This window comes from Bubalus kerabau, chromosome 5, assembly GCF_029407905.1.
Source record: "Bubalus kerabau isolate K-KA32 ecotype Philippines breed swamp buffalo chromosome 5, PCC_UOA_SB_1v2, whole genome shotgun sequence".
In the NCBI taxonomy this organism is placed as follows: Eukaryota; Metazoa; Chordata; class Mammalia; order Artiodactyla; family Bovidae; genus Bubalus; species Bubalus kerabau.
The window spans coordinates 44188792-44208952 of NC_073628.1; positions in this window are offsets into that span (position 1 = coordinate 44188792).

Sequence of the window (20161 nt, forward strand, 5' to 3'; positions counted from 1 at the left end):
ACATGTCTGGTCCATTCTTCTAGCTTAGACTGGATCCCGTGACTCAGCTTTGCCAGCTTTCATGTAACTCGTGGAACACCAGGACCCACTCAGTCTTGCCTTTCGTTACGTATCACCCATATCACTCATGGTTTGGGCAGAAGTCACTCTCAGTATTTCAAGTAGAAAGAGGTTTAATCAGGGAGCTAGAGATTTCCATGGCCCCTGAAATGCCGAGATTTCCATTTTCAGGAAATCCTGAAGTGCAGAAGTTTTGGGGAAGCTGTCCCACTAACTTCAGCGGCTGCTCTAAGAAGAGGAGCTCCCAGGGTGCTGGGAGCTGTGGCTGGTCATTCAACAGCTTGTGGCACCAAAAAAGTGTGATTCTCAGGGTGATACCCCGAAACATCTGCCTCTGCTGAATGCCCACATACCTGCAAACAGCTGCCCCTTGGACATCATAATTTCTTTTCCTCCTCAGTCCTCCAGGGCCCCTCGAGAGCCTCTTCTTGGCAGAACTGACCCAGAACAAAGAGCTGCAAGGGATTCTAGAAAAAGTAGTTCCAGGCTCTTCTGCTCAGTGGACCAGGTGAGAATGCCACTGAGCAGATCACAGACTTTCTATACATAGCCTCATAGACTCATATTTATTCATTCATTCATTCAATGAATAATTAATGAGGACCTGCCTGGCACCAGAGTCTGCACTTGGATGAGTCAACTTTCTCCGAGGCTTTGAGTACAGGCTTAGCTCTTCTAAGTGTTTTCTATCTTCCACTGTGTTGCACTGGGCATACAAGCCGATTGCCTATTAACTGACCTTAAACATGACTAGCCTGGTGTTCCCAATGGAAGAGGGTAAAGTGAGAAATATGATTTACATGTGTCTGTATTGATCGGTGGGCTTCCCAGGTGGCTCAGTGGTGAAGAATCCACCCGCCAGCGCAGGACATGTGGGTTCAGTCCCCCGGGCAGGAAGATCTCCTGAAGAAGGAAATGGCAACCCACTCCAGTGTTCTTATCTGGGAAATCCCATGGACAGTGGAGCCTGGTGGGCTACAGTCCATGGGGTTGCAAAAGAGTCAGACACAATTCAGCAACTGAGCACTCATGCATGCATTGATAAAGAGATATTTATGTGTATATGCTATATTATACCTTAGTAATGCAAAGGTATAGCATTCTGATTAAAGACAGTTTGGAAAATCTACATAATTAAAATTTTTAAAATTACCTTTAGTTCATTCTTATTTAGCAAAATCATTTTTTACTGAAATAATCATTTGCCAACATTTTTAGTTTATTTTCTTTTTCAGTTTTTTGTTTTGTTTTGTTTGTCTTTTAGATAGTGTTAATATATGATTATAAAGGTCCGTCTAGTCAAAGGTATGGTTTTGCCAGTAGTCATGTATGGATGTGAGAGCTGGACTATAAATAAGGCTGAGTGCTGAAGAACTGATGCTTTTGAACTATGGTGTTGGAGAAGACTCCTGAGAGTCCCTTGGACTGCAAGGAGATCCAACCAGTCCATCCTAAAGGAGATCAGTCCTGAATATTCATTGGAAGGACTGATGCTGAAGCTGAAGCTCCAATACTTTGGCTACCTGATGTGAAGAACTGACTCATTGGAAAAGACCCTGATGCTGGGAAAGACTGAAGGTGGGAGGAGAAGGGGACAACAGAGGATGAGATGATTGGATGGCATCACTGACTTGATGGACATGAGTTTGAGCAAGCTCCAGGAGTTGGTGATGGACAGGGAAGCCTGGTGTGCTGCCATGGGGTTGCAAAGAGTCAGACTCAACTTAGCGATTGATCAACAGAATTACTTTACGTCTTTCTTACTTTCACTTTTCACTTTCATGCATTGAAGAAGGAAATGGCAACCCACTCCAGTGTTCTTGCCTGGAGAATCCCAGGGACGGGGGAGCCTGGTGGGCTGCCGTCTATGGGGTCGCCTCTCGGACACGATGGAAGCGATGCAGCAGCAGCAGCAGCAGCATGTTATATTTTAGGTATTTTAATACTGTCATATTTGTAAAATTTTAACAGTCAGTTGAGCAGATTCATTATTGTTTAATCATGCTCCCAATGCTGGAGGTTTGGGTTGTTCCAATGCCGGGTAATGTACAAGCCCTTGTTCTCTTTTGACTGGTCGGTTGTGTCCTGGCGAGTCTCAGTTTGTCTTCTCCTCCCTTCCTCTCCCAGCCCGTGATACAACCAAGAGGGCTGGAGGGTGTTGCTGGCGCAGGACTGTTAGCACACCATGTTAGCAGAATTCCTAGTTTGTTGGCCAGAATGAATATCTGGCTCGGGGACCCTTGCTATAGTGCAAAAGAAAGAATCTGTGCCCAGGTGGCAGAGAGAAAACCTGGCTTTCTGTCCCAGCCGTGAGATCATTGCTGTGTGACCCTGGGCGTGTGTCCTCCCCTCTCTGATGCCCTGGTCGCCTCTCATTTGAGAGAATGAACCCTTAGTCTATGGCCTTCACTAGCTCTGCTGCTCTGTAGATTCATCCCATCTCTGAACTGCCTCGGCATGAAGAACCCTGGGGCAACTCCGCTTCCATTCTGATTGGTTGTGTTTAATGGTTCAGTTCAGGGCTGAGATCGCCTCCCCCACCTCCTGCCTTTGCCCAGGCTGTTTTTTCCCTCCACCTGCACGGCCTTTCTTCCGAACTCAGAGACGATGCTTGCGCAGGGCTCAGCTCAGGGCGCCCACTTTGTTTTCCTTTCTCTTGCTCAGCACAAAACACCGCGCAAATGACCCCCCTTGAAGAAGTCTCTCTAACTGGGCTGTCTGGGCTCTGTGTCTGGACCCCCTTACTTACGATGCTACTGCCCTTGCTCCAGCTGATTGTGAGTTCCTTGCAGCGGACGCCAAGCCTTGCTGCTCTGAGGCAAGGTGCCTGGCACAGTGGGTGTTTATGACTGCCAAATAAGGGAATAAAGGCACACCACCCAGGGCTTCCCTGGTGCAGAAGGTAAAGAATCCTCCTGCAATGCAGGAGACCTGGGTTTGATTGCTGGGTTGGGAAGATCCCTTGGAGAAGGGAATGGCAACCCACTCCAGGACTCTTGCCTGCAAAAATCCCATGGACAGAGGAGCCTGGTAGGCTGCAGTCCATGGGGTCGCTAAGAGTCAGACACGACTGAGCAACTTCACTTTCACTTTTCACTTTCACGCATTGGAGAAGGAAATGGCAACCCACTCCAGTGTTCTTGCCTGGAGAATCCCAGGGACGGGGGAACCTGGTGGGCTGCCGTCTATGGGGTCGCACAGAGTCAGACAGGACTGAAGTGACTTAGCAGCAGCAGCAGCAGCAGGAAGATGAAGCTGGAGCACACGCAGGCCAGTGGCTGTGCAGGGTCACCGGGCCACTCGGTGGCTCCGTCCTCAGCGCGTCCGCGTGGGGACCTTGTCGCTATCTCCCCTCTGCCTGCTGTCCCCACTCAGCCAAAGGCAGCAGCTGTGTCCAGGAGGCTGTGTGGTGCTGCTGGGTCAGTGCAGGGCCCAGCAGGGACAATGGGGACCGTCTGCAGCCGGTCACCCAGGCCCTGGGAGGGTGGGCGTGGGGCGCTCTGGAGATCTGGAGTCGTGCAAGCTGGAAACCTCTGTCAGTGAGCCTCGTGGTGCTGGTCTACTGGACAGGACACAGCTTCCCCTCAATGGTTCTGGAGGCTCTAGTGGAATAGATGTTTCCTGTGTGGTTGCATCTCCAACATCCTGGTGCTTGGGAGGAAGGCCGTTTCGTTCCCTCTCATGGATCATGACGATGCTTCCTAACGGGCGTCCCAGAGCCTTTTTCGCCTTCCTCCAGCCCGCTCACTGCGCAGTAGCCAGAATAATCATGTAATACAAAGCTGAGGAGGCCACTCACGGCCTGGAAATGCTCTCATGGTTTCCCCTTGTTCTCAAGACAGTGGCCCAAATCCGTGACTTGCCCGTGGCACCGGGGCCTTGTCCCCCTGCTACACTTCAGCACCTTGATGTTTTGGCTCTTGGTTTGCTTTCTTCCACCTTGGATCCTTTTGCTCTCAGTGATCCTTTACCCTAAAATATTCTCTATGCTATGTGAGGCCCACGTCTCATCTTTTAAGTCTCAGCTTCAGTATCCATTCCTCAGAACACAGCCCATAACTACTGCAGATTCCACCAGCTCCTCTAATAGCACTTCGTTTTCGTAATATTTAGCATTGCTTGTTGAAATTATTGAATGGAAGCAGTGGCTCAGTGCTGATCCCTCACTGGTCCGTAACTCCCTGGTGGGGCAAGGGCCTTCTGTTCCGGATTCCAGGACTGTGTAGTATGGACAAAGCAGACCTTTGATAGATATCAGCTGAATAAAGGATGTTAGTGAAAGTGTTAGTTGCTCAGTCATGTCCGACTGTTTGCAACTCCATGGACTGTTGCCCACCAGGCTCCTCTGTCCATGGGATTCTCCAGGCAAGAATTCTGGAGGGGTTGCCAGGCCCTCCGCCAGGGGACTTCCCGACCCAGGGATTGAGCCCAGGTTTCCTCCACCATGAGCGGATCTTTTACCATTTGAGCCACCAGGATGTTAAGGAGTTAAGTGTTCTTAGCTCAGAAGTTATTTCCTGCAGCCACCTGAATTTTCCAAGCCTGATTTTTTGCAGAAGTTCTCAATAGCCTCATCCAGAAGCTGTCCTTATACTTGGAACATCAAGGGCTGTGGGGAACACACCATTGCAAAGAGTTTCTGCGTGTAATTAAATTATAGCTAATGAAATAAGTGACACGTTGATCTCTCTTCCTGCTCAACATATCTGGGACTATGGGTTGCATACTGATTTCTGGTCTAATTCAGTTAAAGTCCTTAAAAAAAGAAGAAGCTCTTCCTCCTATAGAGCAGACATAAGAGAAATGTTTGGAGAATCTTGGAGACAGTGGGGCTGTTGCGGGGGCACAGGATGAGACAGAGGGAGGGGAAACGCCAACTCACGCCAGATGAGTGCGACCTTAATCATCTCGGATCGTGGAAACTTCACCGTGAATCATCTCAGCCCTTAGGAGAGGCAAGTAACAGGAAAACAATTGGATCTTAGGGATTCAGTCTAAATGGTCAGCATCTCTGAGCTGCCCCGTGGTGAATGCGCTTTAGTGCAGTTTTCTTCTTCTCTGGCTACAGGAGCAGGAGGGGAGAACCGATGCTGGTAACGAGGCTCTGGAGGCCTCCTAGCATCCTCAGATATTTGCGGATGGCTGGGTTGCTTGCAGACTGCTCTTACTGAGGTGGGAAAAATGAAATCTCTATTAAGATTCATAAAAATTTTACACTTTTTCCTCACTCATTGCTGTCTCAGTCACTCAAAAAAAAAATGCATTCAGTTTATACAAAGGGAACCCAGACTCAGTGTCTGTTGTTGAGGCCTGCGAATGGAGAAGAAAGTAACAAGAGCTCTAGGCAAGGCATAATTGTGCATTTGGAGCTGCTCTATGTGTGCTCAGTTGCTCAGTCCTGGCCAACTCTTTGAGACTCTATGGACGGCAGCCCACCAGGATACTCTGTCCGTGGGACTCTCCAGGTGAGAATACTGGAGTGGGTTGCCATACCCTCTTCCAAAGGATCTTCTGGACCCAGGAATCGAACCTGCATCTCCCTTGTCTCCTGCATTGCTGGTGGATTCTTTACCACTGAGCCACCATGGGTGTGGAGGGGCTGTAATAAAACATACCCCACCCACTAATATATGTGCATCCCTTGGGGTAGGTGGCCTGCATCCTGATGGGAGTCCACTTACTCTATCAAAAAAGGTCGTGCAGGTATCCTGAGAGCTCTCTGAAGATATGCTCACTGGCGGGCACCCGCAGAAGAGGCAGGGTTCTCAGCCAGGACGTGAACCTTGGAAAACATTAGACAGGACGGATGGAGAACTCCTGTCTTCCTCAGGGCCTCTCCTGGTTCTTCATTTAAGGCCTTACAATGTCTAGACTTAACTTGTGGGAACTGCCCATGTGTCAAGCATCAGGCTACATTTCTTCGTCTAGAACTCTCAGCCCTATAAATGGAAGGAGTGATTATTTCTACAGAAGGGTAGATGGAGACTCTGATACAGTAAGGGTGTCTTTTAAATTTATTCGTTTGTTAATATTTACTTATTTCCGGCTGCACTGGGTCCTTATTGATGTGCATGGCCTTTCTCTGGCTGTGGCGAGCAGGGGCGACTCTCTAGTTGCAGTGTCCGACTTCTCACTGCGGTGGCTTCTCTTGTTGCAGAGCACAGGCTCTAAGGCGCTTGGGCTTCAGTCATTGCAGCTTGTGGGCTCCAGAGAGCAGGCTCAGTAGCTGTGGAGTCCAAGCTTCGTTGCCCCATGGCATGTGGAATCCTCCCAGCCCAGGGACTGAACACATGTCCCCTGCATTTGCAGGTGGCTTCTTACCCACTCACTGCTTCACTAGGAAAGTCCAGTAAGGGTTTTATAACTAGTAAGGGAGACGATTGTGGGATTCAAAACAAGATCTGTGTGAGCACACCAGCCTTCACTTTTATCCATGGAGCTGTTATGCATTCTGGATGGTGCGTATGAAGCAGTGATGTGCTCTGAAAAATAATAAACAATTCCCTGATTTGTGCTGATTTCCTTGGTGTAAGCGCTCCCACCATGGCCGATTTCAAGCTACCAAATGGAGACGCTCGGTCAACAAGGGGGTGGGAAGAGATGTGCACAGCTGACTGGACCCAGGATACTTCTGGAGTGAAGGCCCCCATGCCACGGAAACAAGCTAGAAACTTCTATAGGGTGAAGACTACAAGCTCTGGAGAAGAAAGCCTGATATTGAGCTGAGTGAAGCCCTTGCTGCTGCTGCTAAGTCACTTCAGTCATGTCCGACTCTGTGCGACCCCATAGACGGCAGCCCACCAGGCTCCTCCATCCCTGGGACGGACTCCAGGCAAGAATACTGAAGTTGGTTGCCAGGTCCTTCTCCAATGCATGCTAAGTCGCTTCAGTCATGTCTGACTCTATGCGACCCCATGGACAGCAGCCCAACAGGCTCCTCTGTCCCTGGATTCTCCAGGCAAGAATACTGGAGTGGGTTGCCAGGTCCTTCTCCAATGCATACATGCATGCTAAGTCGCTTTGGTCATGTCTGACTCTGTACAACTCCATGGACAGCAGCCCACCAGGCTCCTCTGTCCCTGGGATGGACTCCAGGCAAGAATACTGAAGTTGGTTGCCAGGTCCTTCTCCAATGCATGCATGCATGCTAAGTCACTTCGGTCATGTCTGACTCTGTGCGACCCCATGGACAGCAGCCCAACAGGCTCCTCTGTGCACGAGACTCCCCAGGCAAGAATACTGAAGTGGGTCGCCATTTCCTTCTCCAGTGAAGCCCTTGAGAGCTAGTTTATTCAGTTATATATTACTCTTTCTTCTTTTATTTTCCAGAAGATTTACTGACGCCCTGAATGAATGCCTCTCCTTGCTCAGAAAATAATTAAGGAAAGGGAGGAGCCCCCGTTGCCCACCCCACCAGGCTCTGATGATGGTGGCAGAGATGCTCAGTGAGACGCCCCTGGCACAGGGCATCCTGGGTGGTAGGGCTATGACTGCCCCTCCTCTTAGGAAATCTTCCACTGATTATTTCAGGGAGATGGGATTTTTTTCCCCTACAGAAGCTTTGAAATATTCTCTGAGATGACTGAGCTCTAGCTCAATTGAACTTCATTGTGTGTGGCCATGTCTTGATCTGCAGCCCTGAGGTCGCCATCAGCCGTTTTCCCGTTACTCTCAGCATTCCCTTCAGTGTGTGGCTCTTGGACTACCCGTGTCAGAATCACCTAGAGTGCTTGATGAAAATGCAGATTCCAGGTCCAGCGAGCTGCATTTAACATGCTCTCCAGTTGGCAATCAGGGTCAGCATTCCAGACTCAATTTGCTAAACTATATTTTCTCAAGTGTCTCCAGCAGAATTAGGAGGCCGTAGGATATTAACAGGGAGAAGGCAATGGCACCCCACTCCAATACTCTTGCCTGGAAGATCCCATAGATGGAGGAGCCTGGTGGGCTGCAGTCCATGGGGTTGCTAGGAGTCAGACATGACTGAGCAAATTCACTTTCACTTTTCACTTTCATGCATTGGAGAAGGAAATGGCAGCCCACTCCAGTGTTCTTGCCTGGAGAATCCCAGGGACAGGGGAGCCTGGTGGGCTGCCGTCTATGGGGTCGCACAGAGTCGAACACGACTGAAGCGACTTAGCAGCAGAAGCAGCAGGATATTAACAAACATTATGTGATCCCCTGGAGAAGGAAATGGCAACCCACTCCAGTATTCTTGCCCAGAAAATTCCATGGACAGAGAAGCCTGATGGGCTACAGCCCATGTGGTCGCAAAGAGTCGGACACAACTGAGTGACTGAGCGCAGAGCACACACACATAGAAATATCATGAGAGACCTTGATGGCAGGTGTCTGCAAAGAGCAGAAAGTTGATGAGTGGTCTCTTTCCATGCGCCCCTAGAGCTCAGAATGGCTTTTTCATGTTTAAATTATTGGACATACACACAAAATAAAGACACTTGACGGCAGGCAGACACGGCACCTTTTATAACCTAATGTGCAACGGGGCCTTTCCAGAGGGTGAAGAGCATTTCTCACTCATGTTTGAACATAGAATTCCCCCCTCATTATTGTTTTTTTTTATAGAGCATGTGATGGAACCAGGTTCTGTGGAATATGCTCTGAGAAACACTGTTCTAAACAAATTGTTGTGTTTAGTCACTCAGTCGTGTCTGACTCTTTTGAGACCCCATGGACTGTAGTTCATGAGGCTCCTTCTGTCCATGTGATTTCCGGGCAAGAATACTGGAGTGGGTTGCTGTTTCCTTCTCCAGGGGATCTTCATGACCCAGGGGTTGATCGCACGTCTCCTGGAATGGCAGGTGGATTCTTTACCACTGAGCCACCTGGGAAGACCTCTAAACAAATTAATTCCAGTCAAATTTGGCAACCAGTTTCCCTTGAACCCTTCACCGTGGTGTTTTCTTTTATCTTGGTCAGGGATGTGATTCCTTCTCCTGACATGTCTCTCGCCGGCTCTCGGCACTGACTCTCTGGATTCAACCCATTCTTCCGGCGTTTTGTCAAGTCCGTGCTTTCCCACCCTCTACTGACTATGGCCTACATCAGTAACAATCATTTCCTTTCAGAACTCTTAGAGAACATAAGATTTGTTCAATATTATAGAGCCCTGATTTTCTGAAGCTCCAAGGGAACAAAGGGTTCCAGAAAGCAACAGTATTTTCTGGAAATCTGAGTGGTTATGAGTTTTGGCATGAAAACATTATTTAACCTAATACTTCTGGACGGTAAACTTTTGAACCATGGTGAAGAATTCTTTAATTGAACATAATTTAACTTTATTTTCATGACATGGTGCAGTCAGAAGATCACTTGATGGAAAGATGAGAAAAGTTGTGTTTTCAGTTCGGTTCCACCACTAATGAGATGGGAGGCCTGAAAAGTCGCTTTTTTTTTTTTTTCCTGGCCTCTGAGAAAATGAGGTTATTGGCTTAGAGGTTCTGCAAGGTTCCTCTGAGGTCTGACATTCCATGATGTTCTGGAATTGCAGAATTCCAGGAAAGAGAATGAGATGAGGCAAGTGCACTCAAGTTTCTATTAGATTTATATCTGATGATTTCTTACAAGCCACACAAATTAGTTACTATTGCTAAATCGTGCATATGTACAAATTTTTAAAAACATTCTAATTGATCTTTAATTCTACTTGGTGAACAAAGTTCCAATTTTTGCATGGCACCAGATTAAAAATCAAAGATGTTCTTAATACTATTAAGTGGATTTTCTTCTTCATGAATTGAGTCTGGCAAGGCTTTGATCATGGACCTTGACAGAATGTCGGTAATTTTTATGCTTTTTAGAAAGCTCCAGTCGTCTGAGACGCTCTGTCCCTGAGGTCTCACAAATCTGACTTGATCAGTCTGAATGTCTTTCCCAAATAAAGCTATTGACTGTGGGAGACTTGCTTTTCACTTTAAAGGAAGGTCATGAACTTCAATTGTGTGGATTTTTATGTATTAGTCGATGCCACTGGCATCTGAACTTCAGCTAGGCTCTCACCATGCTTCCAGATTCTTCCATCGTCTCTGACTGTCCAGTGAATTCCCAACAGAGACTGTCCCAACAGTTCTATTTTCTCCTCAAGCTTCAGCCGGTCCCATCCTTCTCAGCCCTGCAAGAGGCTGTAATTTTTTCTCCATCGCAAAGCTCCTAAAGCACCCAGTGATTTTCCTTTCCTCATTCATTTATTCATTCATTCAAATTTTCTCGAATGTTCAATCTGTGTGAACTGGGCATAGTCCTTGAGGTACTTCCATTCTGGTGGGAAGTTAGAAGGAATGAAAACACCGATGTATCTTATGTCTTTGATTGCCAGAGAGGAACATTTGCTTTCCTTGAGTGCAGGGATCAGTAAAGTTTCCCAGAGAAGGTGATCTGTGAATTGTGTCTGAGAGGAAGTCAGAGTTCAATAGGAGACAATTGGAGAGCCAGCACTCCAAGTGGAGGTGTGCAAGACCATGAAGGCGTGAGCAAGCGTGACACAATCAGAGAGAGTAAGAAGGGGGCTGGATAAGAGGCTGTGTTGTGGCCGTGTTGGGAGAGGCCCTGGGGAAGCTGGTGGGAGCTCCATCACTTGGGAAGAAGAAGTGTCTGTCCTGTTCCTGGCCGCACTCCCTTCTCCAGCATCTTGCTTCAAGGATGCCCTTTTTGAGTTCTTTTCTTTCTCATCTTTCAGCTCGCAGAGAGCTCTCATGTTTCAACACACTCACATACACACACCTCAACTATATCCCAATCTGCTTTAAGCTTCCGTTTCATGGTCCTTAGTACCTAGTTTCAAGTTCTTGAGAGAGGAGGTTGTCTCACTTTTTTACTTCTTTTCTCCTCATTCTCTCCCTCCTGTTGCAATCTGGCTTGAGGAAAAAAAATAAGTGGGCTTGGGCGTATCAGCCAACCCTAGACTTTGAAATCTAAAACCTATGAGTCAGCTGTGTTTTCTTTACCCCAATGTGAATTTTATAGAATGCTGTTTTATTTTCTTCCTTATTTATTTGCAGCTCATGCAGGCTTAGTCTCTCTCTGAATATATTTTAGTTTACTTAAAACACGTCTTATCTCTTCTCTGCTCAGTTATGTAAATCCAATGGCTCCTCTGATTCCAATGCCATGGGAATGCCTGTTTGATGCAAAGGCTGAAACAGGAATCCATCTGCCTTTATCCTACTCAGAGAAGAAATGCACAGTAATAGAAAAGCAGAAGAAATAGAATCTGGGCAGCCATGTTTAGCCTGTTTACAAGTGGAAAAGAAAAATTGCTCTGTAGAGAGATATTCAGAGGGAAGAAGGGATGGCCCCAAAGAGAGTGGGGTTCAGAGATGGGTGGGCCTGGGGCCTGATCTGGAGAGTGTGTTCCAGTTCCTGGTACCAAGTCTTCTTGGAACCTGTCTGTACTTCTCGGCTGTGAGTTCATTTTGATATTTCTTTTCATCCAGAAAACCTCAGTTTTTGCTTAACATTGCTCAAGAAAGTTTCTTAAAACCAAAACCTTTTAAATGGGAGACTGATGGAACTCAATTCACATTCAGGGCCTCTCTGATCTTGGTATCTGTGGTTTGCTCACATCCCGTGGTTTACTCACATCCCGTGGTTTACCCAACAGCACAGATTCAAGTGCTGCCTTGAATTAAAACAGAGTCTGATACAGTTTCCATTGTACTTTATTACCCTCTGGGATCCCGGCATAAAGCTGAAGCTCATAACTTGGGACAGACTTTTAATGCGTCTGGGGCTCTTTTTCATCATAAATGGATGACTGTTCCTGCCATACAAGCTGTTAATGATGTCAGTCAGGGCTTTTGGATATTTCTGTGGAAGTCACAAGTTCATAGATCTGTGGATATTCATTTTTCAAGATTAATCTAATGTTATTATTTGACAGAACTGTGTTTTGCATTGGAGATTCAGAGAAAAATGAAATATAATCCCTAATCCAAAGGACTCTCAGACTTTTAGGGGATAGATAAAAGTTTTTAAAAAATGCTCTTATTACTGTTGATGAACCTGAGGCTTGGAAGATGTGATTTGATCAAAGACTTAATGATAATCTCTCTGTTCTTTCCATGCTGAATATATATCCTGTTTGGGCACTAAATTATTCTAAATCTTTTGGCCCAATTGGAATGGCAGTGGTGGAAAATTAGAGGCTTGCATTATTGACTTCAAAGAGAATGTGGATCCAGCATTCTTGGAAATTATATAAGTATTAAGATTGCCAAGCATTAAGCCTACTTTTGGAAATAACCAATTGAGTTTTATGGGGTCATTCTAGTTAGTGAAAATGAAATAAATAGATGCAAAATACTTTCAAAATTGCCTGATCAGTTGATTTCTGGTAATAGTGAAATGCAGTAACTAGGTCAAGAACAATATGGCATCAATCTTAGGGAGGCCACACGAGACTATTGTACTTGCTATCCTGCCCTCATTGATTTTTGTAAAGTCTAGAAAAGAAAGATTGTAAAATGGAGCAAAGTGTCAGCTGAAAGGGGTTGAGACCCCAGAAGGATATCTTGAAAGTCCTGACAGTAACTAGGTTGCATAGTAGATGGTGGAGGGAAAGACGGACAGGAAGCAGGCAACTGAAAGTATATCAACTTTGCTTTTGGATGACGTGATGATGCTGGCTGGGGGCTATCCATGCCTTAGGTATCGGAAAGGCTATCTTGAGGAGCTTGACCTAGGTGGAGAGATGAAATTAGCCTTGAGAGGAGGCAAGGTCCAGGAGGAAAGAGTAGCTGGTCATGTCAGCCTGAAGGAGGCAATGGACACATGTGCATAGTGTGGGAAAAGGAGCAACAAAGTTAGTGACGTGGTGGAAATATCCGGGGCTGAGTTTAGGGGTAGGATATGCATCAGGTAGGGTGGCCTTAAAGAGTCTTCACTGGATGACCCCACGCAAGGAGCCAAAGAGGCAGTACTCGACAAGTTTCTCTTTTCTGAATGGATCCTAGAAGTACAGGAATTCCATTTTGTCTGTATTATTTACGTAGAGTTGACCCCAAATTTCTCTGAATTGTTTAGGGCTGAAGTTAGAGAATTTGAGGTGGGCTAAAATCCTGAAACATAACAATATTTTAACCACTATATCTAGATCCTCTTTTTTTTTTTTTCCCCTCAACCTCTGGACACTTGGTTCTACATGGGCTGCTTCACTTAATTTAACAATAATTCTATATTGATTGGATTTTTTCAAGATATAAGAAAAACTCTAAGTGTCAATCAACAGAGGAATAGATAAAGAAGATGTGGTACAATATACAATGGGCTTTTATATTCAGCCATTAAAAGGAACAAAATTGGGTCATTTGTGAATGGACGTAAAGTCTGTCATACAGAGTGAAGTGAGTCAGAAAGATAAAGAAAAATGTCATATATTAGTGCATATATGTGGAATCTAGAAAAATGGTACAGATGATCTTCTTTGCAAAACAGAAATAGAGACAGAGATGCAGAGAACAAATGTATGGACACCAAGGAGGGAAGGAAGAAAGTGGGATGAATTGGAAGATTGGAGCTGACATAAAAGCACTATTGATAATGTGTATGAAATAGATAACTGATGAGAAGCCGTACAGTTCTCTGTGTAGCTCAGGAAACTCTCCTCAGTTCTCTGTGGTGACCTAAATGAGGAGGAAATCCAAAGCAGAGGGATATTTGTGTGTGTAGAGCTTATTTGCTTTGCTGAACAGTAGAAATTAATAGAAGATTGTAAAGCAACTCTGTATGCTAAGTTGCTTCACTCGTGTCTGACTCTTTTGTGACCCTATGGACTGTAGCCCACCAGGCTCCTCTGTCCATGGGACTCTCCAGGCGAGAATCTGGAGTGGGCTGTCATGCCCTTCTCCAGGAGATGTTTCCAACTGCAGGGATCGAACCCACATCTCTTGTGTCTCCTGCATTGGCAGATGGGTTCTTTACCACCAGCGCCACCTGGGAAGTCCTATACTCCAATAAGAATTAATTCAAAAAAGCATTAAAAAGAAATACTGATATATTGTTTTCTGGTTAACAGGAGTTTAAATGATAGAAAAAATTAATATGAAAACTTTCAAACTGACCCTACCCTTAGAAAGACTTATACACTGTGAAAATCTTGTATGTAGAATAATTCCTATAATTATTAGCTCAGAGTTTTTAGCATACTCAGGGCTTTTACTTACTTGTGAGTCTTGCTGCCACATGGCTTCTGCCTTAAAAAAAATTTTTTTTCAACATTTATTTATTTTTCATTTTATTTGTTGCATTGGGTCTTAGTTGTGACCTATGAGATCTAGTTCCCTGACTAGGGATTGAACCTGGGCTCCCTAACTTGACAGCATTGGAATTCCAGCCCCTGGACAACCAGGGAAGTCCTGGCTTCTTCCTTCTGTCTTCTCTTTGCCTCTCTGCTGTGCGGTGCTGTGCTTAGTCACTCAGATCAGATCAGATCAGATCAGTCGCTCAGTTGTGTCCGACTCTTCGCAACCCCATGAATCGCAGCACGCCAGGCCTCCCTGTCCCATCACCAACTCCCGGAGTTCACTCAGACTCACGTCCATCGAGTCAGTGATGCCATCCAGCCATCTCATCCTCTGTCGTCCCCTTCTCCTCTTGCCCCCAATCCCTCCCAGCATCAGAGTCTTTTCCAATGAGTCAACTCTTCGCATGAGGTGGCCAAAGTACTGGAGTTTCAGCTTTAGCATCATTCCTTCCAAAGAAATCCCAGGGCTGATCTCCTTTAGAATGGACTGGTTGGATCTCCTTGCAGTCCAAGGGACTCTCAAGAGTCTTCTCCAACACCACAGTTCAAAAGCATCAATTCTTCGGCACTCAGCCTTCTTCACAGCCCAACTCTCACATCCATACATGACCACAGGAAAAACCATAGCCTTGACTAGACAGACCTTTGTTGGCAAAGTAATGTCTCTGCTTTTGAATATGCTATCTAGGTTGGTCATAACTTTCCTTCCAAGGAGTAAGCGTCTTTTAATTTCATGGCTGCAGTCACCATCTGCAATGATTTTGGAGCCCAGAAAAATAAAGTCTGACACTGTTTCCACTGTTTCCCCATCTATTTCCCATGAAGTGATGGGACCAGATGCCATGATCTTCATTTTCTGAATGTTGAGCTTTAAGCCAACTTTTTCACTGTCCACTTTCACTTTCATCAAGAGGCTTTTGAGTTCCTCTTCACTTTCTGCCATAAGGGTGGTGTCATCTGCATATCTGAGGTTATTGATATTTCTCCTGGCAATCTTGATTCCAGCTTGTGTTTCTTCCAGTCCAGCGTCACTCAGTCATGTCCAACTCTTTGCGACCCCATGGACTGTAGCCCGCCAGGCACCTCTGTGGGATTTTCCAAGCAAGAATACTGGAGTGGGTTGCCGTACCCTCCTCCAAGGGACCTTCCTGACCCAGGGATTGAACCTATGTCTCTAAGCCCCTCATGGCTATATTTTGTGGAAATTCTATCAGTAACTTTACCATGAATTGGGAAAAAAGTATTGAAACTTTGTATTGCTTTCTTGAGGTAAACTGAGGAATACAGGAAGGGCAAAGGCATAAAATCTGAGTGTGCATTAGGTGAAGTTGCTGTGTTATTGTAGGTATGTAGCCAGGAGTTTGGATTCTTTCTGTTTATTTTTAATGGGAACATGTGTTGGTTTCTGTCACACGCCCGCATGAATCAGCCACAGGCACACATGGTCCCTCCCTCTGGAGCCTCCCTCCTGCCTCCCACCCCCTCCCTCCCTGCTAGGCTGTCATAGAGCACTGGGTTTGAGCTCCCTAAGTCACATGGCAAATCCGCATTTGAGTCAGTTTTGTCGACTAAAACAAGATGCACAATTTGAGAGCTGCGAGTTAAGTTTTATTTGGGGCAAATGAGGACTGCAGCCTGGGAGGCAGCACCTCAGATAGCTCTGAGAGACTGCTCCAAAGCGGCAGCTGGGGAAGGCCAATATAAGGTTTGGTGAAGGGGAGTTCAACACCATTTTACAAAAGGTTTTTTGTTAGTCATGAGGATCTGATGTCACCATGAAGGGATTTCCTGCTTCTCTACATATGAGGAGATGCAAGGAGAGAGATCATAAAATCTGTCCCTAAAAACATCCAACTATCTAAAGACTGTCCCACCAGACTCCCTGGAGCACAGAGTGCCTCACTCCACCCTAAACTCCCTCAGGGGTTGATGAAGGTCAATAGCTAGAGCAGCATGGGGCTCAATCTCTGTAGAGAAATGGATGTGAGAAAGAAAGCTCAGTCATGTCCGAATCTTTGCGACACCATGGACTGTAACCCACAGTCTCCTCTGTCCATGGGGTTCTCCAGGCAAGAGTACCAGTGGTTGCCATTTCCTTCTCCAGGGGATCTTCCTGACCCAGGGACTGAACCCAGGTCTCCTGTGTTGCAGGCAGACGCTTTACCATCTGAGCCACCAGGGAAGCCCTCAATCTTCATAGAGGCAGATGGCAAATGCCTTTGTTGTTCAGTCGTTGGCAATGCTCTTGGTAGTGCCAATTTATAGTTGACAGTTCTAATGGATTCTCTTTTTTTTTTTCAACCTCAGATACTTCCAGGACACCTGGAACTTTTTTCTTGGCTCCTGGAGGGTTTGGGGCTATCAGGCCAAGGAGCAGGCCTTTTGCCTTATGAGGCTGCTGAGGGTGAAAAGGCGAGTTCTCTCTGAATTCTTTTGTAAAGCTTGGAAAACATCAAGTAAAGGAAACAGCCCCCCAGGCCCTACTTATCTCTGAAGGGGGATAAGCTGTTCCTCCCCTGATACACTGAGTGGCTTTCACTTCACTTCACTCCCCCTGACCTTGCTCCCAAGTACCCCAGGCTGCCTTGAGGCTGGGCTGCAGCTGGGCTGGACTTTTCACACTCCCCTGGATCCATCCAAGCTCCTTCATACTTGGAAAGTCTCCCAGGCCTCTCTCCAGTTCCCCTACAGAGCAGAGCCTCCCTGTGGGCCTTGCTTATCTGAGTTCCAGGGGCCACATGTCAATGAAAGCACTTGGAAGTCACAGTCAGTTGTCTCTAACTACCATCTCTGACTTCGACTCTCCAAACTCTTGCGTTAAGTTCAAACCAGGCTGTCCAGGGGGATTTTTATTATTAATAAGACCATAGAAACATGGCTAAGAACTGGACAAAACAAAGTAAAAACAACCATAAACTCACATTTGATTTTTATTATGAACTGAGCATCAACTTCCATGATTCTTGCCTTGGCATTCTCTGGAGATAAGGGATTCCATGACTTTGTCCTAAGGTGACCCTTCCAATGCGTATGTTCATTGGGTTCTATTCAGCAAAAACCTATGAATAACTGATGCCCCATGTGATTAGTCTGAGGGACTCATGGGTGGTCAATATTTATTGTAAAGCAAAGCATTTTTTTCCTTTCCATTATGTATGGGGCATACTGTGCTCAGATGTTCAGTTGTGTTTGACTCTTTGCAACCGCATGGACTATAGCCTGCCAAGTTCCTCTGTCCATGGGATTCTCCAGGCAAGAATACTGGAGTGGGTTGCTATTTCCTCCTCCAGGGGATCTTTTTGACCCAGGGATTGAACCCTTGTCTCTTAAGTTTTTTGTTTTGACAGGCGGATTCCTTGGGCTTCCCTGGTGGCTCAGCTGGTAAAGAATCCTCCTGCAGTGTGGGAGACCTGGGTTTGATCTTTGGGTAGGGAAGATCCCCTGGAGAAGGAAATGGCAAAGCACTCCAGTATTCTTGCCTGGGAAATCGCATGGACAGAGGAGCCTGGTGGGTTAAAGTCCATGGGGTCACCACAGAGTCGGACACGACTTAACAACTAAAACAACAACAGTAACTCTCTCTCAAATACCAATGTTTGTGGGATGGTTCTCGGTAAAGACCTCTCATAATTCTGTCTGGCTCCTGGAACCTGCTGAACGCCATGGCTGCTGCTGCGTTTGCCTCAGACATGAAGCGGGAACCACAGGAATGGGAAAATGTTGACTAACCCATCTCTCCGCCTTCCACTAACGCTTCTCTGGTTTCACCTTCAGGCATAAGCAGGTGATTATTTTTCTGAATTCCACAGCATCCTGGAGAACTGGAGATGGGCTTTCAGCTTGAGTTTTTTCTTTATAGCCCTGGGGTAATGGGCATGTTACCCTGAGACTGTTCCTGAGGGTGAGGGCACGTGCAGGAGTGAGGGCCCGCCAAGCAGGAGGGCACAGCGAGAGTCAGCTGAACGCCCAGAATGCTCTTGATGTGACCTGCCTTTACTTCACACGGGCGTCCCAGGTGGCGCTAGTGGTAAAGAACCTGCCTGCCAACGCAGGAGACACAGGAGACGCAGGTTCGATCCTTGGGTCGGGCAGATCCCCTGGAGGAGGGCATGGCAACCCACTCCAGTGTTCTTGCCTGGAGATTCCCACAGAGGAGCCTGGCAGGCTACAGTCCATAAGGTCCCAAAGAGTCAGACACGACTGAGCGACTTAGCACGCATCCACATCTGGATTCTGGGGTTGCCCTGAGCCTGGAATCATGATGTTGGAGCTGACTGTAAGTTGAACTCTGTCCAGACACAGGTCCTGAAGGAAGATAGGATGTGTGCTGTAAGCCACGTGGAATCTCTTTAAGAAATGTGATCAGGTCCTCTGGGTTTCTTAAATGTTCTGCCTTTATTTCTGCCTCTGCAAAGGAAATGTGTGGGGGTTTATCTAGTGCATTCAAGTTCTTTGAAGCAGAGACAGCATCGCAAAGAAGGAAAAGCACTGGCTTTGTGGCCTGGCTCCGTCACTTTCCGATAGTGCGCCCCTGGGTAAGGGTAAGACTTTGCCTGAGTTTTGTTTCCTCACTTGCTAAATGGGCATAAATTAGGGGAAAGTCCAGGTTTTGTGGGGGTAAAACTTGCATAATTTGGGGGCCCTGTTTAAGCAAAAGACCACAAAATTGTGAATACAAAATTCGTTATAAAACTTGCAATGAGGAAAGAAATCACTGCCAACTATACATTAAAAAAATTTAAAAATACCATAAACATTATATAATTTAGAAAACTAATATTTATTACTATTTAACTACATGGCATACTTCCATAATATTCTCTTTGCTTACCTTTTTAGCTGATTGTTGTCTGATTACCTTTCCGTACAACAACTGTTTTGGAATATCTTTGTAGAGTGAATAGAAAGATACTGTACTCTTTCCTCCTGCATGCTAATCAAAATTTTTATTTCATTGTTAACAGTACTAGGAGGTTTTTCAGTTCCACCTATATTGTATAAATTTTAAGAATTGTCAGTTTGGGAGAACTTTTATCAAGTTCAAAAACATATGCGTATATAAGTTGTGGGCTTCCATGGTGGCTGAGATGGTAAAGAATCTGCCTGCAACGCAGGAGACCCAGGTTCCATCCTGGGTCAGGAAGAGCCCTTGGAGAAGGGAACACTAAGATGCGTTTAAGTTTTCTGGTATAGAACGTACACTAAACACTCTGTGAAATGAGACTAGTCTGTGGCCAGTTTGTCATTTCTATGTGTCCACCAGCAAAATGTTTAAATGCATCAAATGATTCTTTCCTCTTCATTAATTGGATTATCGATCAATCCAGGAACTTATTTATTGCCTCCGTTTGGAGTTGATCTCTTCCTTTTCAAGACTTAACGAGACTTATTCGTGATCTGAATGTCGCTTTTTGTTACAATTGCATCTCAGTGTCAGAGCGATTTCGGTTGATTTCCTAGCTCACGTATTTTATGAATTTATTTTAATCTCCTCTCAGTTCTTTAATAAACTGGTGATCTGCTTTGGTCCCACCAGATCAAGGAGTTTGTGGAGAGACTTGCGTGAGATGATATAAGTGAAGAGACTTTGTGAATGTCAAAATGTTGTTGTTGTTTGGTCATGAAGTCGTATCGTACTCTTTGGAACCCTATGGACTGTAGCTCTTCAAGCTTTCTGTGCATGGGATTTCCCAGGCAAGGACACTGGAGTGGGCTGCCCTTTCCTTCTCCAGGCAAAATGTTATCTTATGAGTTAATCTGGGTCTCTCCTCTCCCCCAACTCCCACCACCACCCCTCCCGCACGCCCCCAGGGCCTTGCAGAGCTCAAGGCCTCCCACAGT